This window comes from Rhea americana, unplaced genomic scaffold (genome assembly GCF_003343005.1).
Source record: "Rhea americana isolate MKP2758 unplaced genomic scaffold, rheAme1 scaffold_139, whole genome shotgun sequence".
Taxonomy (NCBI): domain Eukaryota; kingdom Metazoa; phylum Chordata; class Aves; order Rheiformes; family Rheidae; genus Rhea; species Rhea americana.
The window spans coordinates 1,256,040-1,266,263 of NW_028185472.1; the positions used below are offsets into that span (position 1 = coordinate 1,256,040).

General features: G+C 40.3%; 1 long non-coding RNA gene across 1 annotated transcript; it reads right to left on the bottom strand.

Moving 5' to 3' along the window:
• Positions 1-7,393: 7,393 nt before the first annotated feature.
• LOC146599544 (uncharacterized) lies at positions 7,394-10,037 on the bottom strand. The gene is made up of 3 exons (XR_014894990.1): positions 9,905-10,037; positions 8,857-8,893; positions 7,394-7,749 (listed from the first exon to the last, which is right to left on the bottom strand). It is a non-coding gene; the product is annotated as an uncharacterized LOC146599544 (long non-coding RNA).
• Between the last annotated feature and the right edge of the window lie 187 nt (positions 10,038-10,224).

Below are 10,224 nucleotides of genomic sequence, written 5' to 3' on the forward strand. Positions count from 1 at the left end.
ATCTGAAGCTCACTGCTTTTTTTAAWTTTTTTTGTCTGATCTAGGAGATAAAGGTATGTCTAGCTTCCTATATTTAAAAGCTGTAGTTGCTTTGATGTAAATCTACTTACCGTCATAATTCAAAATGTAGCTTCATTTCTATGTTCTAAACTTTTTTTCTGAAAAATTTGTTTCGTGATTATAGCAATTATAGAGCTGCTCTTTAAGCTCTCAACAAAAGCTGGAAATTTAAACCAGCTGGCATGTATTACCCACAATATACTTATCTGGATTAGTAGGGAATAGAGCATACAGGCTGTTTTCTCTAGGTTGCTGGCTTATGACTTTGGTAAGGCAATAATGCCCAGGAAACTGTGAAACTCATTATTGTTTGGATCTGTAACTGTAAAATGTATCCGAAAAGATTTGTGTTACTCCTGCTCAGAGGATTAAGTTGGGATTCAAGGTTAAGCAAAGGGGATACCTATGTTGCAAGAGAAGAGCAGGTACTAGCATGGATGTGGTTCATGGTACTTTGTGTTCATGTAAAAACAAATAGCATGGGGCACTCCTTTTCCCTTGAGTTTCCTCAGACTGATGAGAGGCTGCTTCTACTTTCTAAAGCGTGAAAAGCACCTTTCCATTTTATGATCAAGTGTTCCTTTCACTGCAGTTCCTTCCTCTGGATTTTTTGGAGTGGCAGTTGTTACAGCCTCTCTATTTAGAAAATAACCTACATGTCTCCATCTTCCCCGGCCTTCGGTACTCAGAAAAAAAATAGTGTATCACCTGTCACCCCCATTCCCCAAAAATATGCCTATCTGCAGCATAAATAACTAAATAACTTATTGCTTAGAGAGTGATATATGGTTTCATAGCATCAGACATAAGTTCCGATGGAGAGAATGTCATTATCACGAGTGAAGTGAAATGCCTCTTTCCTATGACTTCAGACTGAAGTGAACACTTTGATGTGACTCTTAAATGAATACAGAAGGAGTGGTCCTCTCTGAAGTAGTTCAGCTGGCAACTTTAACCTCTTAAACTGTAGTCATATCTTTCATTTGAATCAATATTTGAACCAGTATTTACTTAAGACTTAGGCATGATTTATATGGGAGTCTTGATGTTGCAACAACTGCTCTGTTACTCAATTGGATTCCCAGATGACTGGTTAATACCTAACAAGACAGATTTTTAGATTCCGTTGGTGCAAATTATCATCAGACTGGAAAGGAGAGCTCCTTGATACTGTATTGTGTTTAATTCATAAATCTACTAAGTACCTGTAATGGAGTACAAMATGCTTCTGTTAAACTGGCAGTGGGTTTTGTTCTGTTTTCAGAGGGATTCTAGCCTGGTTTAATTGCTTGGTGACCATTTTCTGGTTATGAGTAATTGTGTTACTCCCTTGGGACAAAATGGAAACAAAGTAGGATTCAATTAGTTAATTACAAAATACCACAGTCAAAAACTCTATAATGTACAACATGAGTCCAGCAACAATTAACTATGAGCTTAATTCTGAGGTCAAAAGCAGTTCTCAGTTTTGAAATTTAGGTGAATCACAAAGCCACTTTGGTTGGATATAACTGACTTTTATACCTTACATACTGAACATTATCAGTGATTCTTTTTGAATGAAGCCCATTTGTCTCAACTATGTGGAGTGTTTCACAGATTGTGGGCTGAAAAGTCCACTCTACTTATTTTATGCCAATATGACCATAAGATTATTGAAAATCTTAAGATCTGTACAATAAGCAGAGCATATTAGTCAAAAAKTTCAGGGCAAGGGACTGACTTCACAAATGCTATTTGGTATTTCAGAGGAGATTTTTTTTCTAAATCTGTCCAGGGAGTTGAGAGGGATGCGGTTTCTCCTATAAATGTAAATGGTGTATTCAACTTCTTCAGATGGGCTGAGAGTTCCTCAGTGTTAGTGTCTGTGTAAAACAGACAAGACCTGTCATTTTCTAGGTTCCAGGCTAGACCACTTGAAAATCAATGTGTTTGTATGTGTGTGAGAGAGGAAGAAGAACAGACCTAGCGCCCTGAAATGCTTTAACGACTTCTTGCTTTGCTGATCTTCCTATATTTACCCAGTCTGCTCTTCAGCACATGTATGCTTTAAGTCCAGTGACAACTTCTTTGGCAGGCAGTTCTCTGAATAATCATACTGTTGCATAATTGGACACATTTTCTAACTTAATGACCTTTCTTTAACCTCAGACTGTTAGTCGTTATCACTGGGAAGGAACAAAAGTGTACTGAATGACGTGTACTGCCAAAGCGATTGCCTAGAACATGTACCTCACCGAGGTACATGCCTCTGCCAGAGGAGTCCCATCACTGCTGTTAACTGCAGACCTGACTCCCAAAAGATTTGGAAACTTCTCTCTCTGCCACCTTCTTCCCTCAAAAATCACTCTGCTGACATGCCCACTGTGCATGACAAAAGTTTAACAGCCCACAAGGAAATAACTAACTAGAATCCCTTACTTGGCTTAAAGCTCTGCCAGGATGTCATAAAAACTACACCACTGCAAACACTTAGCTACAATCAGTGCCTGACTCAGAACTACAGGGTCTGGAATTCATATCTGGAATCCACCCTTTTGCATCCTAACAAAGGAAAAAACTGCAGTATGCTTGAATAACCAGCAGTACTGGAGTTGCAAGTTCCATCACAAATCAGTTATTTCAGCTTGGTATTACGCCATTGCTATGCATAGTTAAAATAGCAAATTGTTGCATAATGAGCAAAAGGGGAGGAAACAATGGTCACTTGGAAATCCAACTCATTTTAAGAGTAGTCAATAATAGATTCTGAAGAGTTTTACAAATGTCCGCAAGATTTATTTTACTACTGGCTGTTGTTCAAGCATACAGCACGTTACCGATGTAGGTGCGCACTTGGATCTTTTTATTGTATCATATTTAAATGTGGAGGAGTTACTATCATATTAATGGTAACTGCGCAAACATAAGAAAGAAGGCTTTTAATTGCCTTTGCTCTTGCTTCATCCTTGCAAGTGTCTAGTGAACATTTCCAAGTTCTTTGCTGCCTACAGAGTCAAAGCATTTAACATGTGCAGTGACTGTGACTGTTGTCTTGTCATAGTGCATTACTGGCTTTGTCCTACATGTTTCTCTAAGTAGCTTTTTATTAGTGACCATTACCTCCATGGTATTTAGTTTAGTGGCTTTTTTTTTTTCCTGTGGGCACCACATCATGCCTAGCTTGTGTTAGTCCACTTGTCACTAGGGGAAATATGCTGTAGCTTGTGCAACCAATTTGCCTGTGTTGCATACTTCAAACAGCCAGAGCTGGCTCTGGCATGTTCTTCCCTACAGCAGGTTTCTTTAGCTCCTAGCTATGCATTTCCACAATAGGATTTGTAATGCAGATTAACTATTAGTCCGAGGCCTGGCTACAGTAGACATATTGGAAAAGAAGCAATTTAGCACAGTTTAGACCCTTTGGAGTGTTTTCAGTGATTATTCTATTCACCTTTAACCATAGGAAGAGGTTGTAAGAAGGTGCTATCACAGAAAAGAGACCATATCCATTTTCCTTTTCCACCAGCAGGCTGAAATCTAACCCCATGGGGCTAAAAGAGGTGAACCAGTGGTAGGTCTGCACTCAGGCAAGGTAGCTGAAAGCCAACACTGCAAGCCAGAGGTAAGAAGGGGAGAAAAGGAGCCTGTTCCTACATAGCTTGAGTAGCTCAGACAAGAAATGACAGCAGTGTCACCTGCCAGGCACAGAGCACGTTGCTGTCCTGGTAACCCTCGCTCAGGATGTCCTCCTGTGCTGGCTGTGAGGGCAGCTGAACTGGTGCAACAGAGAGGCCTGTGATGCCTGAACTCGCTGTGGCTTTCTCCTCCTGCCCACAGTGCAGAATATAGCCCCAGCCTTCCTACTTTCTTCTGCCAAGCCCTGAACTAATAAAGCCCTAGAAGATTAAGAGGGAAGAGAGATGATTCAGTGCAGGTAGAGAAGTGGTAACTATAGCAACTGTTTTCTTCTTTGAGCATAGATTGTGAGGACTCCCTTGCRAGGGAATTTCTCCCCAGCTGCGAGGGGAGATCGCTTCAAGAATCTCATTCGACAAAGCTGGCACAGGTGCACTCTTGAACTCTGCTGGGGATCGGGGGAGGCTGGGAGAGATTCATAGGAGGAGAATTTGACTCTCGTCCAAAAGTAAAACAGATGTTGAAGTGCCTGAACTCATGGGAGATATTAAACATGATACTCAGCTGATGGTGTTTTGTTCTGTGGGTTGCAGCAAGCTGTGAAGCTGTACTGTACAATAATATCCTGCAAAAGCAAGAGTTTCAAAGCTAGAGTTTTTCAAAGAACTGCAGAAACATTTAGCAAATTCCAAATGGATTTTGAAAACTCTTCGAGGTCCTGAGGAAGTTTCTTAAAGCTAACTGGGGTTCTCCAAGGAGATGCAGTTGGTACAGAGTAAGAAATGAAATAACTTCTAATATAATAAAGGCTTGGTCAGTCAGACTCCAGGAAAAGCCATTCTCTGGGACTTGAGCCAGGTAATGTTATCTTAGCATGCTGCTTGGAGTACCTGGCACTGTACAAGCTATTGTTCTTTTTGGTTATCTCAGACCAACATAGCAAATGAATGAGCATATTATCCTTTTAGCAGGGCCGCTTTCCTGTGTAACGCTTCCCTTACATTTGTAGGAAATATGTAAATGCCAAGCCAGTGCCTAAGGTAGATCCCTATCCTTAGCTTTTGTTAAACATATAACTGTGTGCTCTGGCAGGTGCGCTTCAGGTCTGAAGTTGTAGCTACATAGTGTACCCTGATTTTGGCCGGCACTTAGTGCTGGAAACTAAGCAAGCACAGAGGGAAACACTCTGTCTTGATACATCATAAATTTTGTCCTGAAATTTTATCTTCTCAGGGTCAAGGCATGGAAAACATTGCAAAATCCCTTGATAAGGAATGAGCAAAGGTGGCTTTGGATGAAATGCCCGCTCCCCTATTCTGCGAAGCCTTCTTATAGTCTATTTTTCCACGCATTATGGAAAACATGCACAGTGGATAGCTGCCCCAGATGACCAGCTGCTTTTCCCAATATAGCTTTTTAGCTTCCAGCACTGTCTACAGCACCATTTTTCCGAAGGTAACTCAATTTAATTTTTTTTAAAAAATAGCTGAATTTCTTTGAGTCGTTGCTTGTTTCTTTTCCTCACTTCACTAGAGCTCTCAGAAGGGTAATAACCATGCTGTCAGTTGAAGTAGTGGTGGGGAAGAGGCTCTTGCCATAGGAGAAGGACAGGTCCCTGCAGGGCCCTGGTATGAAGGGGAAGGCTGGAAGGAGAAAGGTGTGTCGCGGAGTGCTTTGCTGGAGAAAGGTGTGTCGAGGAGTGGCTTTGCTGGAGATGCAAACCGGGGGGAATGTTGTCCTCCACAATCCCTTGCCCTTTCTTTTGCAGTAACGTGCTCAGCCCTGATGAAGAGGAAGAGGCRACAGCTGTAAAGCCTTGCTGTTGCAGCTGCATCTGGCCTAGATGGCTAATGCAACTTCAAACTCTGATAATCCCTAGCTTTCAGAGTAGCATTTTCTGGCTATTGATGCAGGGAATAAGAATCAGCAGCCTTAAGATTTGTTTTAAATTCAACGAGGGTCTTACCAGACCAGGAGCTGAAAAATGAAAAAGGTGTCCCTACTTCAAGTGCAACTTCAGAACTGGGCTGAGAGTATTTTGCCATGGCAAAAAAACTACTCAGTGAGAGCAATGCCATCATCACCTTCTTGCAGTGACCACATAGCTCCCATGTCAAAGTCTCTGGCCTCAGCCTACTTTTAGAAAAGGATTCACAAAGCCAGTAGCAACCTGCTCCTGATAAGTAAAGAATGTTTATCAACAACTGCTGTTAAGATGTTTGCAAGCTTTTCAGCTGAAATGGGTGTCTGTGTCCTTCTACACATCTCTCTGTCATTCTCTCTCTGTCATATGGCAGATCCAGCCTTAGCTGGCATTTGATCTTGCCCTTAAAATCTGCTGCTGCTTAATATAATAGCAAGAAAGACTAGTGCTTTATGAGTCAGAATTCTAGACTTAGCTCTTCTGTGAGCAATAAGCAGTTTCTACCAAACTAATGCAATTGAAGCAAATGAAGTTATGCATCAATCCAACTGCAATTCCCTCTGTGGCAGATATGCAAGTATTACAAAAAATTAGAAAATAAGTATTTTCTACAAAGCCACAAATTAATAGAAAAAATGCTAGTTTGTRTTCTACTGTCATAGATGAGAAAAGAAACATCTGCCCTCTTCTAACTGAATATTCAGTTAAGACTGGATCCATAACCAGTGAAAAGCAGAAGTCTCCATCAGGCTAAGCGAAGAAGGGTCTCTATTAGTTTAGAGGAAGTAGTGGACTCACTGACCGTTATATTCTGTATTCTTCTATATTCTGAATATTCTGTTCAGCCTTTGAAGGAATACAAGACTGACATGATCACAGCATGGGGCAGGGGGTAAAATACATTAGAGAAAAAAGAAGCAAGTTCCTGTCTGAGGGGAAGGAGATTTCTACGATGAGTATTTTTGTGTCTCTCCATACTAATAGCAGAGGTCATACAAACTCTCAAGCCTCTGTTCACCCCAGAAGAGGGGAATCTTAGTTCAAATTGTTCCTTGCTTACAGTGTAATTAGTCACTCCGTGTCTTGCCTGTGCCCTAACACCAGTTACCTCACCATCACTTGCTTCGTAGGCTTTAAAGGTAGGTTATCCTGGGGATGCAGGCAGCTGAAGAACACTTTATAGATTTAGTTTTAGATGCTACAGTAGATTAGTCTATTACATGGAATTAAAAATTGAACATAGACACAAAGCCCATCTACGAAAAGAAAAGAAAAGAAAAGAAAAGAAAAGAAAAGAAAAGAAAAGAAAAGAAAAGAAAAGAAAAGAAAAGAAAAGAGTGCTAATGCAGCTTTGTTGCTATGGTATAAAACCTGACATCAGGAACATGAAGACGCATTTGCCATTTTCCATTACTTAAGAAGACGGCTCGTTATCGACTAATCCGTTGGGCAGGATATTGCTTTGTCACATAACAAGCTGGTTCTAATGCACAAGAAATGGAAGCAGGGAAGAGCAGTCAACTGCTAGAACATAATTATGTTTCCCAAGTCTGATTCCAGTATTTTAACTATGCAGTCTTTGAGTGTTTGAGCCAATAATTCAGCACTTAATTTTTTTGAGTTTCTTCTGATGGCTTTTAGGTTTCAGTAGATTCTGATGTTAGCAGAAGGCTTAGTTTTGTTGAATTTGACTAAGTGTAATAGATTCTTCCTCAGGAGCAGAAAAAATGTACTGAGCACAAGGAATTACAGTTTAGTTTTCTTTTTCTGATTGCTTTATTTCAATGTAGACTTAAAACTTGTGAAAAGTACTATCCTAGTAGTTCTAGCATGAAAAGCTCTTTCTCTGCTAATACATTAAAAATATATTGCATGAAGCACAGCAGTATAAATTTCTCACACATTTTTCCTCCTACATGCTTTAAGCTTAACCCAGAGAGGCTTTYGTCAAGACTGGAAAGTTATTTGTTTTGTGTAGGACAGATCTCATGTTTCGAGACGCCAGTACCAGCCATTCCACATAATCCACTGGGTTTTGCACTGTGCCTTCAGCCCATTCATCTTTGGCGTTGCTGCTTAGGCTTTCAGAAAGACCCAGTTCCTGCCATTGCGGTCACATATCTTCCTGCCTTTCCTAGTTGACCACACTTGAAACACACACAAGATCATGAACACGTTGGAGAGATAACATGTTTGAAAGAACTATTATCACAATATAAAAATTAAAGCCGTCTCAGACAGTAATGAATTTTCTTACCCAACATTTATTTCCTGGGATTTTTTTTTTTTTTTTTTTTTTTGAAACTAAGAATAAATTTTGTGAAACAAAACTGAAAGAGTATAGTGAGAGATGAAAGAAAAATGACTTTGACAAGCAATACGTCTATATATGCCTTTATATGAACTAAGCATGCAAGCCCTATTATTCACTTTATTTCTATTGTAAGTTCCTCTACCACTTTGTTCTTTGCTTTTATTGCACTGTACACACCTGTGGCTCACCAGAAGATAGACTATATTGGTTGTAAAACGCACTGAACAGTTGTAAAATAAGGTACACCTTTTTTGTAAACTTAACAGTAAATTACAATGAGTTACTAATTACTAATAAAGTGTTAAAATAATAAATAAAATAATCAGCAGAACAAATGGCTGAAGAAAATAAGTGCTGGGCTCCACGTGGATCCAGGAAGCTTATCAAAACGGAAATCATTACAGGACCAAGGCCCAAGTTGGACTGACATTAAGAAAGGGCAAGTGCATTATAATCAAAAGGATATAAAACAAACATAGCCATAATTTTCATATCTCCTTCTAAATTCTGAGGCTTTTAAAGGCATTATTTGAGGTTTTGAATCAGACTTCATGCTTTGGTGTAAGAACAAATGTCAGTGAAATGGATAGTATCAACAGGTTGATATTAGGTAAGATAACTAATAAAAGTGGAGATAATTCTCTTTCCCCAGGAGAAACAAATCATTTCCTTCTCTGACTTTTCTGTCTTCTCTTTCCATGCTAATGGCGCTCTAGAAAAATTTTGCCAAGTAACTCTTGTCATAAAAAATCAGTTCCTGTTAGCAATGCTATGACAAATCAGAGTGAATGTCAAGCACTGAGAAATGGATAGTTTGAAATGGACAGTTTGAAAGCCAGAATTTTCTTTTTTTTTCACTGGTTCTCCTTCCTGCACAAAGAGGTGTCAGTGTGTGTTGCAGAATGAGATTTGCAGCTGTAGAATTGCTTTTGGTACTTACCTATAAAAATGATGTCTTCAGCTTCTTCAGCAGGGACCTGCGAAAGAAACAGGGATCCTTAAAAGTGGAACCAATTTCACTGAAGTCAGGTGCAGGCCCCCTTATTTACCATAGCTGAACTGCTAACTATTTGTTGGAGGGTTGGATTGGGGGAGGAGGTCACACCTGGGAAATTTTTTCTGTTCAAGCCCTCAAGTGGAAAAACAAGTTTTGTGGCTGCTTGACTGGCATGTCACCAATGCAGCCGCACATCAACTACCAGTTTTGGGTCCTTCTGGAGTCTCGTCCCATGCTGCAGCTCTCAGATAGTGCTATGTACATAGGTGCTGCAATACTCTAACCTGGAACTATTCCCAGTCCTCCGAACAGATGAACAGAATTGCACTGGAAGTTTGTGCTCCTTCTGTACATTGATATTGAAGACTTAATTTGGCAAATTTTGCAAATGAAAACCATTTTGCAAATGAAAAGCTGAGGCATTTTGCAAATGAAAAGCTAAGGCACAAAAGCAGAGAAAAGGAAACCTATGTCTCTCCTGTTCTAGTTTAGCATCCTAACAAATACGTTACTCTTCCTCAAACTAGAGTCTGGTATGCCTCAGCCATGACTCTGTTTCAGTTGTGCTAAAAGCTGATTTGCCAACACAAAGCGGTTCTGAGGCCAGATCTGGAACTTCCCTGCCACTTCTCAAAAAAACCTTTGGGCTATTTGGGAGTTTTCTAGCATTAGAGTGTCAAAGTGAAATGCACAGATAGAGAAAGGGAGCAGCCCATGCAGTGAAATACTTATGGGGGGAGAGGAGGGAAGGAGCATGTCGGGAACTCCCTCACAACACAAGAACTCCCACCTTCAATAATGATCTCTGCAATAATGGCATATATTATTAAAAGAACCCATATGGTACTCTTATATACAGTAGAAGACCAGCAAGGGAAAAATAATGCCCCCCCCCCAAAAAAAAAGAAAAAAATCATGGGAAGGCAAAGGTAGTTCAAAGATTAAAGGTGGTTTATGTGTTTATTGCTCATTTATGATGGGATGGTACTACCTATTAGGCAACTTTCCCATCCCTTTGGGCTGCAGGAGGGCCTGGAAAGGTGCAGCTCCTTCCAGCTGGCTCTGACATCACTGCTCTGACATCCCTCATGTGCCACGGTCCAGCACAGAGGCAGAGCTGGCGTTTCTGGTAAAAGCAGAACATCACCACCAAAATTAACCAAGGAACTCAGCTGAGAAAGCACTGCATGTAGAACTGATTCTCCTTATTTGTAGATCACTTTGCCATTCAGATATGATTTTTCTCGAGCCAACAGAGACCGCTTTACCGTACAGGTATGAATCAGCCCTCGGAAATGGTAATCAAGTCAG